The sequence below is a fragment of the Mandrillus leucophaeus genome, unplaced genomic scaffold (genome assembly GCF_000951045.1).
Source record: "Mandrillus leucophaeus isolate KB7577 unplaced genomic scaffold, Mleu.le_1.0 Scaffold309, whole genome shotgun sequence".
NCBI classification, from domain to species: Eukaryota; Metazoa; Chordata; class Mammalia; order Primates; family Cercopithecidae; genus Mandrillus; species Mandrillus leucophaeus.
Window position 1 is genome coordinate 3,007,742 of NW_012103243.1, and position 14,355 is coordinate 3,022,096.

At 34.4% G+C, this 14,355-nt stretch overlaps 1 protein-coding gene across 15 annotated transcripts in view; it reads left to right on the plus strand.

The window, feature by feature from the left end:
- The window catches only part of ESRRG (estrogen-related receptor gamma), a 683,317-nt gene that overhangs the window by 456,349 nt on the left and 212,613 nt on the right, over positions 1 to 14,355 (plus strand). For 2 of the 15 annotated variants that reach the window (XM_011987386.1, XM_011987384.1), the window contains exons 2-3: positions 7,160 to 7,335; positions 7,777 to 7,895. The exons of 12 other annotated variants lie outside the window; for them this stretch is intronic. The gene's annotated coding sequence lies outside the window, so the exon portion shown is untranslated. The remainder of the gene's footprint in view (positions 1 to 7,159; positions 7,336 to 7,776; positions 7,896 to 14,355) is intronic. One more of the 15 variants, XM_011987389.1, reaches the window with a different exon arrangement.

Genomic DNA, 14,355 nt, shown 5'->3' on the forward strand with positions numbered 1-14,355 from the left:
TACGAGAAGTAAATTAGGCATTTTGGTGTAAATGAGTAGGTCATAAACTTAATTTCAACCTACTGTTAAGATAAAATATTAGTATATCACCAGAGCTGTCACTGGTTTATCTCCCTTTCTGTTGAGTCAGTTATATTGCTTTGCTTTCACATTACAGTAATACCAACTGTTATAATTCTGAAAAGAGTGCCCTTGGCAAACATTTTTCTCTATAGATTGTGAAGAAAATATCAAACTCTAGAAGATGAGGTAGTGCATTATAGGTAGATGTCCACTAGCTGTCCTTAGTGACTGCATATTGCATTGCTTTGTAATTAAGTAAGAGATGAAAAGTGACTTGCAGTCTCAGTGGCTGCTCCTGTATGTTTGAGCGTGAGTGTGAGTGTGTGTGTGTGTATATGCACGCTCACACATGCACATCCGCCCACGTCCACGCTCACACAGGGAATATTAGCCAAGAGATGGATTTAGGAGGAACTGAAAGATTATAAGGCTGTGCTTGCATCAGTTTGAAACACTCAAGGGAAGAAACAACCTTAAGATGTGTAAAAATAAAAATGAAAAATAAACAAAGGTAGGACTGCCCACTCACGTGTAGTTTGAAGGTTAGTGTACTTCGGGCTGTAGAATTGGAGAGTTTAAGATGTCCTCGTGTCAGGAAGAATGTCTTATCCAAGCACGCCCAGATTCTGAACTTTGTCTTGTAAATAAATAAAGAAAACAAACTTTTAAAATCCCCCAGAGCCTTCTTTTTGAAGTAGTTTCCTTGAATTTAACTTCTTATAGCTAATTTGAATAATTCGTTTAGATAAGCCTCTTAAAGCAGATGCATTTAAATGAAATCAAGGCACATGTCCTTTTGGCTTTGGCGCAAGATTCAAACTAGCTTTCTTTTGGGCTCAATTAAAAGTCATCTTTAAAAAATACAGATTTATTGTCTGCCTGCAGTTCTGATGGTTACGTGGTTCACTGGACAGACAGAAAGATCTAACGCTAAGCAACGCATCTGCCTCTCTGTCTCAATTAATAAACCACAGAATTTATACATGCTATTAATATTCATAGTAATTGTACTGGGTTAAACCCCATCACGTGTGTGTATACACAGAAATGAAACCAGAGTTACACAGTTTTAGAGGAAAATATTGGACAGTTTCTGCTTTGGAGGTTGTTAAAAAGATTCATATAATTTATTGACCACTATTAAGAGAGCTTAAAATGTTAACCTCTAACTATGTATTTTTTTATTTTAGGAAATGTGCCAGCACATTAAAGAACATAATACTTGAAAGCTTGTTTCACATTTAATAGCAGTAATAGCTGATAGCATAAATAGATGAAAATAATATATCTGCTCATTTTGACATATGTGTCAGTCTAATCATTCTAAATGAGTGTGCTCATCACATGAATCCCTTTCAACCTCTGATTAAAATGTAACATTGACTACAGGATTATAGAGCGGACTTAATTTTACTGACTGTTTTAACAGTTGTCACAGCTGTTGGAAGAAGGAAAGGCAACTGAAACACTCCAAAACAGACAAGGCGAGGAGGGAACAGTTTAGTAAATTTCAGCCTGATCACTGAAGTCCAGACATTGAAAATTTGAGTTTTGTGTTTTAAGATTCGTGTTTGGAGCTACACAAGTTTTATTTTGCATGCTTCACTCTCTGTTTCAGGGTTTTCATGTTCTTTCTTTTTCTCATCTCTCCTTTTTTAAATCTATACTAATTTAAAAAAATACAACAATCCCAAAGTAATTCCATAATGTCAAATTATAAGTGATAAAACAGGCAGAAAGGAAAAATTTATGCAGTAACAGTAACAACAACAACAAAAAGCCAAAATCAGAGGGGATGCCTCTTTTTTTCAGGGAATGATAAGAGCTTGGCCAAGTCCCTTTAGATGTGATGTTATTTGAGAACTCTGAACAGACACTTTGTTTTTTCGAGTAAGAATACTTAAACTCTAGACTTGGAGCCCACATGACTTTTCTTCATGTTTTGTTTTTTATTTTTTCCCTGCAAATCTTGAAAACACCTGCAGCCTTAAAGGTATGTGGTGTTGGTGGGGTTTTCAGATGATTTCTCTCCAAATTGCTTGAAGTGACAACCAGCTGCAATTATTCTTGAGCTGTAGTCTTGTAACCTTGCCCATTACATTACTAAAGTGAGCAGACTAATTCTATTTTCCTAAAAATTAAATAATCATTGTACATATTCCAAACTACGTATAGTTGAAGTGGCCAGATGACGAGTATTATATAACATATGATTTTTCTTCTTGAAGTAAACAACAAAAAAACAAGTGTTCCTGAGTTAATGAAATATACGTTGAATAGGAGTGGTGGATAAATGATGGGTACCCCATCTTCCACTAGCCCTTTGTGTCAGGGTATTTATGAATTATCCTATACACATTTGGTGGTAAGTTTAAAAATCCTTTTTTATAGAAAGGACTAAAAAACAGCTTTCCATTTCCTGGGCAGAGCTAAGGGTGATGGTGTTGGCTATTTCTTCTTATAGTGATGGTTTCTCATCTTAATGTGTTTATGGCACTGCTGCTTTATTTACTGAGCCTAGTGTGTTGCAGCGGTAATTAACCCATGTTATTAGCAAAGCCCTTGTGGATATCCATTAATTCTCTTGCATAGATGATCATTTTTCTAGTGTTTTCCCCAAATAAGGTATCATTGTTCTGTTTTTTTTTTTTTTTCCTAAATTGACGGCCTTTGATATATTTCTTTGATTTAATCTGACCTATAATATATATTGGCCATTTTATAAAGGATAGTAATTAATTCCGCTTTTAAAAATGCTAATAGACGCAGGAGGAAAGATTTTTTTGTTGTTGTTCTTTTTAAAGTGAAAAAAGAAAAGAAAAGAAGGTTTAAAAATAATGCAGGAAATCAGTTTTAACTCTAAATTTTTCAGATTTTACAATTTATAATAATTTATTTCTTTGGGGTATTTTAATCAGTTTTTTTCTTACTTAGTTAATAACACTTTAGGTATTTTCCTAAAATATTGAGCCAGCAGAAAAATACTTGTGCTTCCTGTGCTGAGAAAAGATAAGGACCATCTCATTAGCCGGGCCATACTTTTGCAATTAATTTTAGATACCTGGTGCTATTCATCAAAGAGGGCAGCTAACTTCTCTATGATTCTATTTAACAATACTTTCACAATACCTCACTCCTGCAAGAATTACAGACAAAGAGGAAACCGTTCTTTTGGAAGGTAGGCATAATGCCCAATCTCAAGTGCGTATCACTTACGAAAAATTCCTCAACATTTGTTTTAGCCCAATGACTAAACAAAATATTTCTTTGTCTTACTTGTAAAGTGATGTTAAGCACTGAAGGTTTTACTTTATATTATTTTATAAAATAAATTATATGCTGATGAGAGATACTTTTTCATACAAATGACAATTAATAGCAATGATTTCTATTAAACTAATTAATATCAAATAAACTTTTTAGCATCACCTATCCAGCTTTTAGAAATAAGAGGAGAAGGTCTGAGGGATCTCAACAGAACTTTAGAATCATTGCAGCACTTAAGCTTTGCTCTGAATTTTGCTTCACAGCAAATTCATGGAAGAGAGAAACAATACAATGTTGATCTGTTGTAAGTGCATATGAGCTCCGGCCCTAGCCAGCTCTCTGGAGAAAAATCTTTGATTATACTGGCCCAGTTTGTTCAGTTTTTATCTCTTTTACATCCACTGGCATTGTATTAAATTGTCATTGTCCTAAAGCACAAGAGATAGAAATGAATTGCAGTTCTCTACATTCTCTGACAGTGAAATATTTAGCCTCTCTTTCTCCAATCATACTTATGTGTATATTTGATAGTGCAAGGATGACACCAAGCATCTCTGCCGCTTGACAATCTTTCCATTGCATTTTGTATGTTTTGTCATTGATTTTTTTGATAGCCATGTATATGTGGATATACATGATCTATAATATTATTAATAAATAAATACACACATGGTACTTTACACTCAAAGCAGTCAATAGGATACACAGGAGTATATTTGTGTGCATGTATAGTATGCATGTGAAATATGCATGTATATGGGAAGAGGTAATCTGTGTAGATTATAGATATGCTGCTAAAAGTATTCATGTACATTTATATAATAAAGTAGATCTCAAGCATTATTCTAATCAGTTAGTTGCCAGTTAAATTTGTCAAGCATAATTTTAACCTGGAATTGGTATTTCAGTTATTTACAGATCTGATTTTAAACTGAGTTTATTTAACTAGTGTGTATTAGACAGTTAACAGGTAACCTAGTAAGTCAGTTTGTGTCTGATTTTAGAATTTTCACGTTATTGTTATTCATGTATTCAGTATCTAGAAATCATAAATAATTTGTAAAATAGGAAAGAAACTACTGATATTAAATGTATAATTTAATGGTTTGGGCCCATATCCAAGAAACAATTTTGAATTAGCTCTTGGCTACATTCTTTTCTTACACAATTGGACCTGACAAATACATCTTAATGTAAAGCATGATAGCTTTCAAACAAATGCAAAATATGAATTTCATTTATCTGCACTACATAAACATGTCATTTGCTCTTTATCTAAAAGCAAATATATAAAATTAATAAGTATTATATTTCTATAAAGTACATTATAGATTTCAGAATTATTTAATTTTATTCTAAGAGGTAAGTTTAGAAGTCTGTGAATTTACTTAGTAAATGAGCGTTGAGAGAAACCACTTATGCAATTGCTCTTTCTATTCTAATTCTTGTTCTAATTCATATTCTGTTTAAAATTCCTAGATTCATTGCCTACCTTTATTTATTTCCATAACATTTTAACAAATTTACTGCTATTGTGTTTTTTAAAAAATTCTGCTAACCGCTTCTTTATGCCAGTCTATCAGATCAAAGTTAACTCCTTTATTATCTGAGGATAGGAAATGACAGACTTTTGCATGATTTACCTGGCCTTTTATTCTTGTTTCAAGTTCATTTTTAGACTCGTACTTTTTAAGGTCTAGGAAACCTTAGCTAATAAAATAATTTCCATTCAGAGTTTTAGCACACACATCTCTCCACTCTACTTTTTCTTTCCAGAAGTGAAACATGTTTCTTGTTCTATGATTTGGACAATATTTCTCAGTATTTTCCAAATGTGTTTTCTAATCAATTATACAGGGTTTTCCAAATGTATCTTCTAACCAATTATCCAAAACTATTGAATTGAGAGAGTTTAGATTTAGTTAGTGTTGTATATATGTGTGTATATACACAAATTTCCCCTTATAATGTTTAAAAATATTTTTTAAATGTTTGAGGGAAACTTGCTTTTGATGTTTTGATTTCTTCAAATGATATGTCATTTTAATTTAATACAATGCACATATACTTGGAAGGTAACTTACTAAGGCAAAACAATGAAAGAAAAGGCACAGTTTTAAAGAAAGTGGCTTATTTCTGGTCAATTAAAGTCCATTTCAGTATACTGTCATAGATCTTTATGTGCATTTCAATGTAGCTATAAAACACATAACACTAACAATTAGAAATACAACCTATGGCTATATGCAGTTCTTTCAAACAATATAGAAAAGGAAAACACTTGGTTTTGGCATTTAAAAATTTTTAAATACTTATTAAATTGCCAAAACTTACAGGGAACCTATTTCAGATTAGATTAAATTCTAAAAGAACTGAAAAGTACATTTATATTTTAATTATAAAAAATAATCTTTGTCATATATATTCCTCTGTGACTTCTCATTTTTCTTTGAGTGAAACAAAATTTCATATATACTTTTCATCATTTTGGTTGGAAGTACACATTATGTGTAATATGCTTTGGCAGGACTTACCTAGCCAAAGAAAACAAATTAACATTGGGCATACTGAGGGCTGTCAGGCATATCACAGATGTGTCAATTTAACTTTGTTTCATTATACACCTTCTCTGCAAACAGTTGGCTAAGAAGATACTAAATAAAAGGGAACCTACCAGTAAATTCTCATATCAGATTGATGGCTAGTATAAATGTAATGAAAAAACAGCTTGCTTGCTTACTTATCTTTAAAAATGAACTGTAGGAATACAGATAGCATAGATAACAATAAGTTTCCAAGAAAAAAAAAAAAAGAATAACTTAGGCTTGTTGAAATTTTTCTACTACCCTGAAAGTAAAATAGGATTAGAAAGACAAAAGTCTTTGAAGTAGTGAACCTCAGTTGCTCTTATTTGTGAAGTAAATAAAAACTTAAAGGAGGGGAGAATCCAAAGGAACATGGACAATCCACCTTTATCAGGGAACACCTCTTTTTGTTGCACTTTGCATACATTTTCTGGAAAAGAAAAAAAACTTATGCTTTCATTTTGTATGGCATATTCAATATGCAAAAAAAAGAGAAAATTAAAACGTAAATTAAGAACTTATGCACAGAAAATAGGCAGAAGCACAGTAAATTATTTTTTTCCCATGATCAGAACAATATCTTTGTAAATGATAATTCCTTTTTCATCTACTCTAGAAAGATGTTACTCATTTTTCATGGCTTTTGAGAATTTGAACAAAGGACTCGTTAAAGAAATATATATTTTTTTCATACTCACAATGTGAGTTAAAATGTCTTAAAATGATACTTTTCAAGGCAGTTATTATGTAACAATATTTATAAGAACTTACGTTGCTTTGAAAATAATAGTAACTGCATATTAATCATATATCCAGAACTGCATCCAAAATTAACCAAAATAGCAGGTCATATAAAAAATTATAGACTGAGGTATTCATTAAAAAGAAAAAAATAATAAACTGTGAGGTTGTTCAATTGATTGCCCTTTGCCCTCCATAATTCTAAAGTATCCTAGTACATCAACTTCTCCAAAAATGTAAGATGGGCATGTTAAATTGTACTCATTTTTCAATAAATGAAAGAATATTCTGACAATTTTTAATTTCTTTTCAGCCATTAATTCATTAAAACAGATCAGATATTTTGAGGAGGAATATCATAACCGTAACCAACCGTTCATGACCAAAGAAAGGGAAAGATGGATATGGTTGGTGAGAACCATGTCTTTTTCCTATGACAAAGTGACTGTATACAGTTGGTGCTGGGTCCTATGAAATGACGGAAGCATCCCTTTTATCCATAGACTTGAATGAGACCTGCCTCATCAGTCATGGGATCATAGTGTCACAGATGGAAAAGCAACCATCAGCTGAATTGTACTGAACTACACACTTGGCTAATTCATCTTATTGCTCTACACATCTAAAGGAAGGCTCATTCTGTTCTTGGAGTCTAGACAGCATCAGGAGTTGGGCTCAGGTGGGAGCATGTGGCCGCCTTTTTCTGTTCTCTCTTAGTCATTCAGCAAAGGGAGGTGAGGAAAAATTGGACAATTTATGCACAGAAGCTCAGGCAGAGATTCTTTCCTAGGGTCAGGATTTTGTTGTTACTCAGTCATTCAAGTAGATTCCTGATTTCTCTTATGTTCTAGAAATGTCATTGTTATATCTTTCATGCTCCAAAGTACTATCCATAAATGATTAGGTGTGTCTTTCAATTCATATGAGCCATGAACTAGTTTAAGCATTTATTAATAGATAGAAATGGAGAACAGATCATCTATTTACTTTAATGTGAATGATGATTCTTTTTTCATGCCTTTATATTGAACTATTCAGTTGGTTAAGTCTGAAGAATAAGACAAATAATAAGAGGTTAAAAACTCAAATTGTATTTTTTTATTTCTTTATTTTCTTATAGTGAACAAAACTTTAATGTCTAGAGCATTTATGAGGGTTTTAATGATTGGAAAATCTATCCTGAGAATGTGGTCACCATATGTGACAGCCTTGCTTTCTATCTTGTCTTCAGTTTCTGGGGTAAGTTTGGTGATATTGTCTATTGTCTTCCTTTGCTTACATTATAGAACTTCTCTGCTGCCACATTGAGATAACCTGAAGTGTGGGGGGAATGCCTGCTCAGTTCTAAAACACTTTCCTAAACACCTTCCCTTCCTCTATCCCAGCAGTATTTTCCTTCACAATTTCTGTTTCTATTCATCTGTTTTATTAAAGGGTCATTTACTTTGGTAAAAGGTAAGTGCATGATATTCACCCATATTTGCATACAGTGTACACTTCATTTTCCCTCTGAATTCCAAAGAGATTGCCTTCAACTTTTTATATTTGTTTTTCTTTTTGTTTCTGTTTGTTGTGCATTCTAGTTGAGTGCTTTTATAGTGTTTTCTTGATTGTTGTCAGTTTGGGATACTGGAGGCTGACATTTTTGTTAAGTTAATGTCACAGCAGAAAAACCTATGGTAAACTCGAATCTGGCTATAGTGCATAGAAGATACAACTTATGTTTGATTGTGTGTAAATACAGTTAGTTAGTTGGGGGTTTATCAGATAGCTTGGCAGAAAGAGAGAGGAGCAGTACAAACTGTTTTCAGTTAACTGTGCTGTTCATACACCTGATAAGATTGAGAAAGCTTTTCGAAATGCTGATAGGCTTTGAATAAGAAAAGAATAATCACTTCTACTGGCACCAGCTTATCGGGAATGAAGTAAAATGCCAACACTTTTACATTAGCAAAAGTAAATGTTTTAGACACTCTGTGCCTTTTTTCATTCAAGTTAAATAGGAGGGGTGCTTTTGAGTGTGCTGTAATGAATAGAGGGATTTATTACCTTGACGAAATTACAGGTGAATATGTTGATAAAAGAAACTTCAGCATCAACAGCAGCTTCTTTGATAAGCAGGTGCATCTCTGCTGTACGTTCTCTGGAGAAATTAAGTACTCCTTTCTCCACTCCAATTCTATTAAACATCATTTCTGATGTTAGAAGATGCAGTTATGCCCTATGTCAATCCAGTCTCCCCTGTTTTTTTCAGCAGATGGGTTACAGGTATTTGAAACTTAGCTGATCAGACTTGTAAAATGCTAGTCTGCTCTGGTTAAATAAGTTAGGGCATCTGTGAGTCGTGCTGAACGAGCAAACTCCTACAGGAGAAATCTTTTTTTTTTTTTTCTTTTCAAGAAAGGAATGAGATTAATTATAAAGTTAGGATTCTTTAATGAGAAGATAAATGTATTTGTCTAAGTAATAGTCCATCTTAAAGCACCTCCCCTTGAAAAAAGAGATATTGGTTTTTTTCTTCAATATAAACCATTAACTCTCCCAGTTCTGCCATTTTCTCCTCTTTGTAATTTGACGCCTACAAATAATTTGGCGTATTCAGATTTGATAAATGATAGTGCAAGAGCAGATTGATTGATTTTGGATTACTATTGATTACTCTCAATGAGATCACTGTGACACACTCGAATCAATAGTATTCGATTAAGCAAGGCACCACCGTTCTATACATTCAGCAGCAGTGGGGAATTCAGGAACAGAATGTTCACAAGCTGATAAATTGACAAAGCGTTCAGCTTTAAATAGCCCTTTGTTCAGCACTAGTTCCTTAAAATATATTTCATTGGAAAGTTCGTTTTTGCAACTCGGGACCTTTCTGTGGAAGAAAGGTCATCAGTTTAAGGTTTATTAAATTTTAACTAAAAACAACTGGGCTCCATTTAGGTGTAAAATAATGTAAGTACTTACTGCGGGCAACCTTCATGCTTTTGAGCTGTTGCTCAAAGGTTTCATTCTTTTATGAAGATGTCAATTGTAAACATAAAAATGCATCACTGGAAATGTAATGGTTTAAGATTCAAATGGAATAAAAATTCCTGCCCGAGGAAAGCACTATAATCAAAATAAGGTGGTCTTCACTTTCTTCAGAAGTGGGCAAGCTTAGCAGCAGTGCTGGGAGGCAGCAGCAGGTAGCGCACCTTGATCAAGCGCACAGCTGCTTATATTTTTTTCCTTCTTATCTGAGGGTATTCATCAAGTCGCCAACACTACATGCAAAACACTAAATATCATTTGATCTGAAAACCGCCACTACTGCTGATACACTGAAATCTTTTTGTCCTGACTAAACTTACAAAGACGCTGGAAAAAAAAATATTCATGTCTCAAATCCTTTAGTCAAGGACCTCAAGGATAAGATTTTTCTGTCATATTCCATTATCGTGCAGTCTTGGCACTTGGAATGAAGCATTTGCTGTTCTGTTACATAGCATTGCTAAGTGGCTTCACCAAAAGGGGAGGATATAGTAAACACTCCATTGAATATGTAAATGTTCTTACATGCAAAAAACTTCATTTCATATGAAATGTTTACCACTAGGGCCTGTGTACGTAAGTCCTTCATAGGTTCCAGTCTTAAAATAGACTTGGATAAGTTCTCTCATTTTCATATTAATTTTTTTAAAAAAAATCGATGTGGCTTTCTGAGGGAAAAAGCAATAGGAAGGTCAAGTTTGAAATCATAAAATTCCTTGATAAAACATCAGACTTTTTGAATGAAAGTAAGGTAAGGGGATTCTAATTATATTAGGCAGAAGCATGTGAAGTTGCCATTTTTGTAGGTCAAACAATGGTCAAGTATCAGTAATTTCACATGATTCAACACAATAATTAAATTTATTTCTCTACCGTTCATATTCCATAATCAAATTGAAAGCAACAACTTTTTTATTATTTTTCTGATGGGCTGTCACAGATGATGGGAGACAGATGAATTCTATATAAAATTATACCAAGTATCTTATAATATCATTTTTAGCAACTTTTTTTCCTCTAGCATCATTAAATAGCTGCCAAGTACAAAGTATTGTACACGCTGAAAAAGTGTGCATTTATCTGCTATGTCTTCTGTGCTTGCTTTGCTGCTTTTGAGAATCCATGTAAAATTTGCATCTGCTGAGGAAGACCATGTCACAAACGCCAGAGAAACCTCCTATTAGAAAACAGTAGTAACCCCCTAGAAAGAGCACATTGCTAAGGGTAAATAGTTTCAAAACAAATTGGGGAAAAGATACCAACACCTCAAATATTTCATCCTCACATTCATTCGTTAAGAGAACCTTAATATGCTAGTTAGTGCTTTTTGTGCTTCCCCTAGGGAAGCATTAAAACTGTGCCCCATGAAATCTGTGCGCCACTGTGGAGCGGGCAGCTACAGAACTTCCTGAGTTGGCAATGGAGCCCAGGATGCTTTATTGGCTATTGCAGTCAGGAAAGGTGCTTCAGGAGATGTAATAAAATGACCCCAGAGCCACCATTTGATCCCCCAGATGTGCAGCTCCTATTGGAACTGTCCTGCACTGGCCAATAGGAGCTTTCTTGGCCCACCTGCGGGCAGAACCTGGCTCCCAGATAGGAAGGAAATTGGCTCGGTCAGTCGATAGGTAGGAGGGAGGGGCTCTGATGCCACTGCTGGAAATGTCAGTACAAAGTGCTTCTTAACTTAGGGTCACGTCAGGACTCAGCACGTTTTTCTCATTCTGGGTAAATGCACGACAGCTTACATCTTGTTTCAACGAGAAGGGTGGGCATCGTTTACTGAAACTTGATTGAGCGAATGCCTCTCCCTGGTCCCACTGTCAGCCTTGGAGTTTTCCTTAGTAGTGCATTTCCCCCCTGTCTGTGGCACTGAATTTGATTTATCGCTGGTACTAAGATCAAAAAAGAAATCATTCCTTTTGATGTTTGCTATTAGGCGCATGCAGTGCAGCGGGGTGGGGGTGGTGGGAGGAGAGCAGTCTTAGTACACGAGTCACTGTCCTGGCCACACCGTGGACACTGATGGCAGAATATATTTATTCTCTGTTCACTTTGGATGCAAAATTCTATGAGTAGAAAGGTTAACCATAGAGTATTTTAAATGAATGATTATGTTTAAGTACAGATTCTTTTGTTAAGGACTCAAAGTAGTGACTCACATGTACACCTGATTACAACAGCATTTTTTAAAACTGTATTTGCATCAGTTTTACCGAAAGACATAAAAAGCTCAGGAATATAAATAACCCAATGGCAGTCAGACTTTTCAAAAAAAGCAATTGGTTGCCTTTTTTTTGTTTAATGGCAAACTTGGGATATTGGAGCCTTATTTGCAAATGACAGGAAAGATTTTGTGGGCTTTGCTTCTCTTGTCTTCTGGACCCTGGGCAGGCTTTGTTTCCAGCTCTGTACAGTAGCTTTTGTCCAGCTTCTTCGTTAGTTTTAGTGGGATTTCTCCAAGCAGCATGAGCCCCAGCCCATCAGCAGGCTGCTAGTCAGCAGCAGGTGTGAACAACATAAAACAGGATTAACACTGAACCGAAGTGTGTACTAAAAACAGAACCCCTGCCTTGTTTTTAAAAAAGACGGCAGGACTGGAAGATAGAAGCCACTCTGGACTTGTACCCGCCTTGTTTACTAAACAGTGTTCAATGGGCTATGTAAATGGCTCTGTTTAGGTGCAGAGAAGGCATGCGAGGGAGCATACACTCATTTTCTCTTTTTTTAAAACTATAAACTCAAAACACATGCAGAAAATTCTTCTAAGACTCTCAGAAGAGAAAAGCAAAATAAAACAAAAATTAGGTAAATCCTGAACCAGGATTTCAGATTAATATTGCAAAGATACTGTCCTTATTTACAAATTAAAAGTTGATTGTCGTTTGATGTGTTGTATTTTCCAGCTCTAAAAAAAAAATTTATTGTTTGGTTTATTCTAAGGTTATTTTTGTGTATTTAATTATGTGACTTGATTTGTATTTTCACCCAGGTCGGCAAACCACAAATAAGTACAATCAGTAATTTCATTAGAGAGTATACATACTACCTCCATTTTTTTTTTTTTTTAAATCAGCACTACTTACATAGGGAAAAAAAGCTGGCAAAAAAAGAATCATAGTTAATAAAGGGGGTCGCATGAATTCAGAAAATGGATCATTGTGTTGAATCATGGCATTTGAGTCAGTTCGTGAAGATTTTGTTTGGCAAAGAGAAAGGGACATTTAAAAGTATGTTTCTCTTTTTAAATTAAACTAATTCTAGTATATATTAGGTTAAAGGTTGGATATGTTTTCTTTATTAGGTTCAGAATAACATGTATTTTGAAACTTCCAGGCTTGGCCATATCCAGGAAGAGGTCTGAAATAAGAAAATAACAATTTAATTAATTAGAGAAATTGTGTGTGTGTATATATATATCTATATATATATATAGATATATATATACACACACACACACACACACATATATATCTGTACACACATGCACACACACATAACTCTTCTTTGAACACATGCAAATGTAAGCTTTTTGTATATATATGTATCGTCATTACAGGTTTCTTTTTTCTTTTTTATTATACTTTAAGTTCTGGGATACATGTGCAGAACATGCAGGCTTGTTACATAGTTATACAGGAGCCATGGTGGTTTGCTGCACCCATCAACATGTCATCTACATTAGGTATTTCTCCTAATGCTATCCCTCCCTTAGCCCCCAACTCCCCTACAGGCCCCAGTGTGTGATGTTTCCCTCCCTGTGTCCATGTGTTCTCATTGTTCAACTCCCACTTGTGAGTTGAGAGCATGTGATGTTTGGTTTCCTGTTCCTGTATTAGTTTGCTGAGAATGATGGTTTCCAGCTTCATCCATGTCCCTGCAAAGGACGTGAACTCATCCTTTTTTTTATGACTGCATAGCATTCCGTGGTGTATATGTGCCACATTTTCTTTATCCAGTCTATCACTGATGGGCATTTGGGTTGCTTCCAAGTGTTTGCTATTGTGAACAGGGCTGCAATAAACATATGTGTGCATGTGTCTTTATGGCAGAATGATTTATAATCCTTTGAGTATATACCCAGTAATGGGATTGCTAGGTCAAATGGTATTTCTGGTTCTAGATCCTTGAGGAATCACCACACTGTCTTCCACAGTGGTTGAACTAATTTACACTCCCATCAACAGTGTAAAAGTGTTCCTACTTCTCCACATCCTCTCCAGCATCTGTTGTTTCCTGACTTTTTAATGTTCGCCATTCTATCTGGCGTGGGGTGGTCTCATTTTGGTTTTGATTTTCATTTCTCCAATGACCAGTGTAATTACACTGATTTCTAACACTCCAAAAATGTGTTCAGATATAGACATTTATATAAGGTGGATCTATTTGAGAATATAATGTAAACTTTACTAAAAGAATACTATTGAAAAGTAAAAAATTAAAATTTTGTTTATAATTCTCTTTCAGTAGCATCTTGGTAATACATATTACTTTCATTGTCTTTTATATTCCAGGCTTAAATTATAATTATATACTCATTTCCTCATTCTTTATTTACACTTATTCTTATTTTTAAAATGGCTTTTTTTTTTCCTGAGACTTTGCTACTAATTTTATTTTGGAAGTAATATTGCCTACCAATTTAATTATGACTGTCTTAACACAC